At 45.5% G+C, this 9,545-nt stretch overlaps 1 pseudogene across 1 annotated transcript in view; it reads left to right on the forward strand.

Moving 5' to 3' along the window:
* Positions 1 to 7,143, forward strand: part of LOC309967009 (store-operated calcium entry-associated regulatory factor-like) — a 48,875-nt pseudogene extending 41,732 nt beyond the window's left edge. Inside the window, exons 3-4 of the transcript in view lie at positions 641 to 828; positions 6,132 to 7,143. The product of the transcript in view is annotated as a store-operated calcium entry-associated regulatory factor-like (transcript). The remainder of the gene's footprint in view (positions 1 to 640; positions 829 to 6,131) is intronic.
* Positions 7,144 to 9,545: the final 2,402 nt, after the last annotated feature.

Genomic DNA, 9,545 nt, shown 5'->3' on the forward strand with positions numbered 1-9,545 from the left:
CTTGGAGAGTTTGTCTCTGAGAAGAGACTCAGGTGGAGGCACAGCAGCCTCTGGGTCTCCCTGCCTCCAATCCTGAAGCAACCAAGCGTGGGGAGGAACATCCTGCACAGCCCCCGCTTTCCTGAGCAGAGCTGGATGGAGGCTTCTGAGAAATCTCATTTCAAGTGCCTGCTGCCCGCCCAGTCCTGCTCCATGATTTCTCACCGCTCTGCATGGGTGATGACTCAGTGCGGGGGAGGGAAACAGGAACCGCGCTCTGCCCGAGGAAGCCTGGGCTGAAGCTGGGGGAGGAGAAGCTGCCCATCCCTGCCAGGACTTGGGGTTTCCTCTCCTGATCTGTCTGCTGTCCATTCTGTCCAGGCAGGATGAAGGAACAGAAAGGGCTTGAACTTTGGGGACAGACTAAGCTGGGGCGGTGGGGGGGGGGCATCCTATTTAAGCCTCAGTTTCCTGTTCTGTAAAATAGGGTGGGGGTATCTTAGGACATTGGGTGATTTACTGAGGAAGAGCACTTAGGAAAAAGCTTTACGGGGTGAGGGAAACAGGATAGGGAAGCGGGGAGCCAAGTGGGGAAGTGGCCACAGGTAAGGTCCAGCCTTAGCCTGATCCACTGTGGGCTGTGGGATTGTTCATGTCACAGAGTTGTTACCCACTCCAGATGCATCCCCATGTCAGCATTGACTGTGCGGTGCTCTTGAAAGGACGTAACCACCTGGTGAGGTTCCTGTCAACAGACAGCAATTCTCTGGAGAAGGGGGGTGGCTGTGAGCTCTTGGTAGTCAACGTGCTGGAGAGTGGACATGCTGGCCTGGCGACGGAGACCTACTGGTGCTGGGACCGCAACAGCAACTACTCTAGGGGTAAAATACCCGTTGCCCAGGGCTTTTGTGAGTTCACACAATAGGCAGTGAAGAAACAGTAACTATTTCTTAGCTGCGTGAGAAAGCGTACCTAGTACCATAAATGTGTACGCTCTGCCTACTGCAGATTCAACATTTTTTAGGGATCAGGGCAGAGTGAGACCCCAATACCTATGTATCTAAGAACGAGCAATATAAAGAAACACTTAGCAGATGCGAACTATTGTATATAGAATGGATAAACAACAAGGTCGTACTGTATAGCACAGGGAACTATATTCAATATCCTCTGATAAACCATAATGGAAAAGAATATGAAAAAGAACGTGTGTATGTATGTGTGTGTATATATATATATATATATATATATTATATATATGAATTACTTTGCTGTACAGCAGAAATTAACACAACATTTTAAATCAACTATACTTCAATACAATAAATTAAAAAAAAAAAAAAAGAAACACAACAGCCAGAAGTTGGCAGAGCAGCTGTGTCCTGAAGACCCCCTTTTATTCCTGGATCACAGGAAAGTTTGGGGTTCCCAAGGAAGGTAGCTGGAGCAGTATGGGGGACCCTTTAGGGACCTGGGGCAGTGGCTGCCTACCATCTGGCCTTACTGCCTTGCCACATAATTTCGCCTTCCTTCCATGTACCTAGAAGATCTTCATGCACACCTACCTGAGCCTCTGGTCATCTGTATCAACTCCTCCCCTTAACATTTCTCTATTTTGTGCTTCTAAGAAATTGAGAATTGACCACTAGGTACCACCACCTGGTCCATCCAACCCAAGACTCTGCTTTTGCTGGGGCTTTCCAGAAACAGTGAGTGGGAAATGTTCCTGGGATGCCCACACTTCCTCTAATAGTGTACGCCATGGGAGGAAAGAGCAGTGACTTTAGAGTCAGACACACCTGGGTTTCAATCCAGCTCTGCCATCTGATGGCTGTGTGCTCTTGATCAAGTTGCTTTACCTCTCTGAGCCTCAGATTCTCCCTCTGTAAAAATGTGTAAATTAATGCGCTTGCTCAGAACGGTGATTAGGAAGATGAAGAGCCCCATCACGTGAGGTGCTCAGCACATAGTAAGCCCCTGATAAGCACTGACTCTTTGCCCCTTGTCTCCTCTGGAATGATGTCATGTATTTGGTCCTGTCACCCCTGGGGAAGCAGCTTTCCTACGGTAACCACCTGCACTAGGGGGTCTGGCTTGTTTAGCCTAATGAACTTCTTTACCCTCTGGGAAGAGGCCCTCATCCTGTCGGTTTCTGGCCCCAGTTCCAGGAACTGCCCCACAAAGCCTCAATTCTTTCCTCTCAGCTGTTTCTTGCATCTCCCAGGAGACTATCTCTTTTACGAGCATCGTCTTTGTTCCCTCATCCGCACTTTCCTTGTAAAGATGGTTTGGCCAAGGTGGTGCCTTTGCCCGTAAGCTGTGTCTTTTGTTTGGAATCCTGGTAAGATGGTATGGAGCCCTAGTGGAATTTGCCATCACAGAGGAGGACTTGAAAGGGGCCAGTGGTCGGATGCCTGAGCACCTGTTTCCTCCCTGTATTAGAGGTGCCTCTGCAGGTGAGGAGGGACTTCTAGGTCTAAAATGTCAGGGCACAGACAGCAATATCCCAGCCTGACCTTGGGGTAGCTAACAACTAAAATGTGTCTTTTGACACAGTCTGGGGGTTCAGAGAAAGTGGGAGAGAGACCCAAGCATGGAGGGGCCCTGCCCTGAGTTCTGGGACTATCACATGCAGGGGGAGGGGATCTGGGTTCAAGTTCTGGCATGGCCACTTACCAGCTACGTGATGTAGGGCATTTTATTGAACCACTTTGTGCCTCAGTTTCTACTCCTATAAAATGGGTATGATAATGACAATGAGCCTTTTTCCCCAACACTGGCTTTTTAACTCCTTTACACATGTGCATCGTCACTTCTATAATAGCACCTGCTTTCCCTGGGGAGAAACCCCTGCACACCCAGGCCCTGTGTTTGGGAAAGATTGGCCTTAACCTCCAGGCTTCAAGTTGGGCATGTATTTCAGCCCTAGCCTATGAGCACATTCTACCGTCACACCCTCCTTGATAGTTCAGATATGGATGCTAGACCTCTGGGGGCTCAGTGACACTCCAGGGCTTCTGCTGGAAGATGAAAAACGGAAGGTCTCTTTCCCCAGGGATTTCAGAGAGATTAGGGTTTCTGCTCGGAGCTGCTCATGGTCATTTTGCCTTCACAAAAGGAGAACATGATTGGGAAAGAAGCCGACACAGAGCCAGGAGCTGAAGAGACAAAGGTTCTTTTTTTTTTTTTAAAGCATTTTTAAAAATTTATTTATTTATTTTTGGCTGTGTTGGGTCTTCATTGCTGCACACGGGCTTTCTCTTGCTGAGGTGAGCGGGGGCTACTCTTCATTGCGGTGCACGGGCTTCTCATTGTGGTGCTTCCCTTGTTGCGGAGCACAGGCTTTAGGCACGCAGGCTTCCGTAGTTGTGGCACACGGGCTCAGTAGTTGTGGCTCACGGGCTCTAGAGCACAGGCTCAGTAGTTGTGGTGCACGGACTCAGCTGCTCTGCAGCATATGAGATCTTCCCAGACCAGGGCTCGAACCCATGTCCCTTGCATTGGCAGGTGGATTCTTAACCACCGTGCCATCAGGGAAGTCCCGAGACAAAGGTTCTTGATAACATCCATTGAACGCCTGGATCCAGCTGGGCCTGAAGATCAGCCTCAGGGTTTTAAATCACTGTTTTTTGCTAAAGCCAGTTTCTGCTGGGTTTTCTGTCCCTTGCAGCTGCAGAGTCCTTCAGCCATATTGTATATACAATAGTATTGTACATCCCTCTCTGGTTGTTTGGAGAATTAAGGGAGACAAGCCATGTGAAGCTCTTAGCACAGGGCCTGGCATGCAGTAGGCACTTAATAAATGCCCCTTTCTCCCAGGGCTTCAGTTTTCTCATCTGTCAGATGGGTGCATTAAACTATATCCTATCACTTGTTAGTGGAGGTAGAGACCCTGAAGGAGAAGTCTGGGCAGTTTTTTTGTTGTTTTTTTTGTTTGTGTTTTTGCGGTACGCGGGCCTCTCACTGTTGTGGCCTCTCCCGTTGCAGAGCACAGGCTCCGGACGCGCAGGCTCAGCGGCCATGGCTCACGGGCCTAGCCACTCTGTGGCACGTGGGATCTTCCCAGACCGGGGCACGAACCCGTGTCCTCTGCATCGGCAGGCGGACTCCCAACCACTGCGCCACCAGGGAAGCCCTGGGCAGTTCTTTTAAAGTAACAATGAAGCACTGTGGTAGGAAGAGCAATGGTCCCACACAATGTCCACATCCTAAACCCTGTACCTGAGAGTAAGTTATGTTATGTGGCAAAAGGGCTTTTGTAGATGTGATTTAATTGAGGATTTTGAGATGCAGAGATTCTTCTAGATTATCTGGGTGGGTCTAACCTAATCACATGAGGTCTTAAAAGAACGTAAGAATTAGGTCAGAGAGATGCAACATTGCTGACCTTGAAGATAGAGGAAAGGGGCCTTGAACCAAGGAATGTGGGCAGCCTCTAGAAGCTGGAAAAGGTAAAGGGATGAATTCCCCCTATATCCTCCAGGAAAAAACGCAGCCCTGCCCACACACTGATTTTAGTCCAGGGAGAATGGCGTCAGACTCGCAACCTCTAGGACTGTCAGATAATCCATTTGTGTTGTTTTCAGCCACTGAGTTTATGGTAATTTGTGTTAAAAAAGAGATAACAGGCCCAAAATGGAGTCACTTATACTAAGCTCCATGTCACCAAACTGAGACTTACTACCTAATTTAATTATAATTTCAGACTCTCCCAGGAATAGAATCTTAAACCAGTCAGGAATGACCTGGTCAGCACTACTGAACCTGCCTGATAGAAGCCTGTGCCCCCACTAAAGGAAGGTCACCTTGCATATCCAACTGCTTTGTGCTAGTATAACTTCCTCGTCCTGCTCCCTTCATAAAAGCCTTTCATTTTGTACAGCTCCTCGGAGCCCCTTTCCGTCTGCTGGATGCGACACCACCTGGTTCCTGAATCACTGAATAAAGGCAATAAGATCTTTAAAGTTTACTCAGGTGAATTTTGTTTTTTAATTTTGTAGCAGCAATGGGATCTGGAGGAAACTCCCAACAACTTTGGGGCAACAGGAAACACAGGCAGCGGTGCCCACAAGTGCTTTTAGTTCTCTGCCTTTCTTGCCATTTCCAAGGGTTCTCCTTGGTTCAGAGCTATGTTCTCTTTGCATTGAGCCACTGATGTAATTGGCTTTCTAGCCCAGGGCAGGTCAGCTTGAGCTAGCAGACAGTTCTACTAGAATCCAAGTCCCAAGCTCTTGGCCCAGTCCCTGGTTCCACTTTGGGAAATGCTGCTGGTTTAGTCCGCAGTGCCCCATTTGACTGGAATCCCAGTCCACAGTCCCCATTTGTTGGGGATGTGCTGGTTCAGCCCTTTCCCTGGTTCTGCACTGGAATTGCTGGTGGTGCGCACAAGGCCTTCTCCTGGCCAGTCCACAGTAACAGCTCTTTGGTTACTGCTGGTGTGTTAACATGCACAGGAGGGAAAGGCTATTTCTAATGGGAATCTCAGAAGCCAAAAGCTGCAACACTGGTGGACATGGACTGAGTACTTCAAAGCTGTTAGAGCACTCACCACCTAACTCCAGGACTCCTGTGTTAGAATACGTTGATCACAGAATGGGTCAGAGTAACACTAGGTCATTCAACATCCTCAAGAAAATTTCCACGCAGCGAGGTACACTGTAAAACACCACACAATCCCCGACCCAGGGGCACGTGCTTCTTAGGTATTTATTTGGCTCCAGGAGACCCAAAGCTTAGCTGAAGAAATGGGATCCTGAAATTCCCAAGAACCGAGCACACCTTCTGGCACACCCACTTGTTTATGTCTAAGAACTGTGGTCCCAGGAGCTGTGGATACCCACAAAAATGGCAGAATCTTACCAAGACAACCTAGAATTATAATGGCCTTTATGAGGAATGTTCCAAGACAAGATCAATTAAGAAATGCACTTTAAAACACGGGCTCCCAAATCAAACAAGCAGAATAGGTTACCTAATTTAGTTGTCATGCAGAAGCCTCCAGAGGGCTTCAAAACTACAAAATAGTTTCATTAGAAGAGTCATTGCCAAAAGCTAATGAAAAATTAAAGATGTAAGATGCACATAAAATAAAAGACTATGACATAACTCATGCCACTCCCCTCCACCCCTCTTTATCTGCCATCTTCACCAAGCACCCTGGCCAAGGCTGGCGGGCTGGAAGTAGCCAGACGCTGCCCTCTCCTCAGCTTCCTTTCACTTCTGCTGACCGTGGGCCCTGCCCAGGGCTGGAACGACTTGGACAGAATACTGTTGTGGGATGCAAAAGCTCTTACCCTCCACTAGGACCGCTATACCACTTCTCATGGGCTGGCTCCAATCCCACAGTGAAATGCATTGGAGGCATAGCTGGATGGGATGCTTATACCCCCAAATTCATACCATGTCACAACAAAGGGTGGGATGGTTATGGTGTACAGTGGGAATGTAAGACTGATTTAGATATCAAGTACAACTTTGGAAAAACTGCCAGGCTGTAAAAGCTATGAATCCTCTGAAGGTACATACTAAGAGGCTCCTATACCTTGGAGTATAACTTAGATCACATGGAACCTGGCCTGAAGAAGTCGAGAGAGTCTAGGGAAAACCATGGCTTTAACTCTTTCTCTGATTATTATAAGAAGTTGTACTCCCCAGACTCATGTGGCATCAGTGGACTGATTACCATCGTGGTGCTACTTGCTATTGACTTTGGAGTTTATATATTGCTCCTTAGTGATGGTCAAGATTCTCCTCCACCATATTCTGAGTATACTCCACATTCCCATCATTATCAGAGATTCACCAACTCAGCAGGAGCCCCTCCTGTGGGCTTTAAGGCTGAGTTCACAGGTCAACATGGTGCAACCTCTGGTTTTGGCAGTGCTTGCATGGACAGCAAGGAAATGAACATTCAGGACCAGGGTTCTGGACTGGCTTGAGAACTGGAGGAATATTAGAATATTTGGCAGCAATAGAGCAGCAACACCCTTCTCAGACTCATGGTACCACCCGTCTCACCCTCCCTCATACTCCAGCACGTGGAAGAGCCCTGCTTACCACTTCTTGGAGGCACAGGTCGCTCTTTGGCATATTCAAGCTCAGAGACCAGACCCAGAACAGCGGCAGGATATGGTGGTACTAGAAGATGATAAAGTAAAAAGTTGAAGTCAAACACTGGTTGCAAAATTTCTGATTTTTCATCACTTTCTTTTTAAAGCAGTGCTACCTGCTAACAACTGGGGAAAGGGAATATACAAAAGTTCTGTGGTGTTTTGTTCCGTAAAGATTTTTGTATTATTTGAGGCTAAGAGGTGATATATGACAAAATGCTTATGTAGAGAATTATATGTTTGTGTAACATACAGATGTATATTACAGTTTTTGAAAGTGATGATTACTGTGGAACGCTAAAAATGTATTGTTTAATTTATAAAACCTGTGATGCCATAAGAAGCATTAAGAATGAAGTCTTTATACCAATAGACACTGAGTACAGAAAATTTCAGACTTAGGTGGTTTTAGTTTATGAGTCATTGCCTCCTAGAAACAATGCTGATATACTTGGTATTTATTACTGGGTGTTTACTGTTCTTCAGATAGTTAAGCCAAGCTTTGGACTACTAATTATACTCATCTGTGCGTTCTGATCTCTTCTGAGCTCAGGAGCTTTGAATTCTTCAGTGGTGGGTGAGGTTCTAGTAAATGAGAATTACCTTTTTTGGAGAAGTAGAAAATACGTATCTAGAAGGTTGTTGTGAATGTTTGTGTGCTGAAAACAACACTTGAAACCTCCATTTCATTTTAAAAATTGAAATATTTCCATTTTTACAATATTGATTTACAATATTATATTAGTTTCAGATACACAACATAGTGAGTGATTCAATATTTTTATATTTATATTTATATTATAAATTATTGGCTATATTCCCAGTGCTATACAATATATCCTTTTAGCTTAATTAATTAATTAATTAATGGCCACGCAGCACGGCTTGTGGGATCTTAATTCCCTGATCAGGGACCGAACCCAGGCCCTCGGCAGTGAGAGCACAGAGTCCTAACCACTGGACTGCCAGGCAATTCCCTAGCTTATTTATTTTATAGATAGGATTTTGTGCCTCTTAATCTCCTAACCCTATTTTGTCCCTCCCCACTTCCCTCTCCCCACTGGTAGTTTGTTTTGTTATATTCATTCATTTGTTTTATTTTTTAGATTCCACATATACGTGATAACATACAGTATTTGTCTTTCTCTGTCTGACTTATTTCACTAAGTATAATACTCTCTAGGTCCATCCACATTGTTGCAAATGGGAGAATTTCATTCTTTTTTATGGCTATTCTGTTGTAGACATTTTATATATATATATACACACACACACACACACATACACACACCACATCTTCTTTATTCATTCATCTGTTGTTGACGGACCATATTCATTTTTTTAAAGAGGTAAAGTTCAAATACTTCAACAAATGTCTTCTAATAGCAAAATCATGCAGTTCTCTGTGGAATCTCAAGTGTTGCTGTAGCAGTCTGTTCAATCTTACATTAAAATGACAGAAAAATAAAATAAAATAAGACCACCTGTGGGTGCAGGTGATCCTCTTCACTTCTTGGTCAAGGACCGAACTAAGGATTAAAGAATTTTCTAAACCAAGGGAGGATTCCCCAAAAGTTTTCTGAAAAATTTAGAGCCCTTATTGAGGCCTAGGACCCCAGGCTGCCAGGTCTTTATCAGCTTGTGCCCATGCTGGTAGGACCTGGTGAAGCCCAAAAATGGATGCGGGAAGCAGAACGGCACGACCCAAGGATGACATTTGAGATCCTCAGTCTTCAACACGGTCTCCTTATGGACGAGGAAAAGCTTGCAGAATAGCAACTGATCTTTTAAAAGCTATTTCTAGAGTCTTCCCTGCCTGCACTGATCGGTCAAACATGCAAACAAAAGGAAGATAAATCTGTAGCGGACTTTAAAGCCCATCTGGAAGATCTCTTCCTATGGCGTTCTGGGTTCCATACAATAAATGATGTCACCCAACCTGCTCTAGCTGCCTTATTTGTCAATGGATTATCTCTTGAGGTTAGTGGTTTGATAAAAGGCAGAAAAAAGGATGGGAGGCCCTTGGCCTGACTGGACTTGTGACTATAGATGAGCACTTTGAAAGGATTGTAAACAAAGGTCCATCAAGCTGCAATCACCCCAAGGCCAGAAACCTAAAATAATACCTGGGCGTCCTCCACTGTAATCTGCTAGGGGTCCATCATCAAAATGCTGGCCCGTGGGTCAATGTCTCATTTGTAATCACCTGGGACAGTGGGAAAATATTTTCCTCAAAGGTTTTATGCAAATCCTTCCACATCAAGTTGAATGCCCCCACATACCTACCACTGAAGGAGGACTCCCAAATGGTTCACTCCCAGGGTTGATGGGTCTCTGAAGGATTTTCTGGTAAACTGCTATGCTATTCCCTTAAATAGCCAAGGGAAATTAAAATTAAAATTAATGGAAAACCATGCCAAATTCTGGTAGATACTGGAGCCTGCAGATGGGATCCTG

Source organism: Leucopleurus acutus (genome assembly GCF_964270905.1).
Source record: "Leucopleurus acutus genome assembly, chromosome: 10".
NCBI classification, from domain to species: Eukaryota; Metazoa; Chordata; class Mammalia; order Artiodactyla; family Delphinidae; genus Leucopleurus; species Leucopleurus acutus.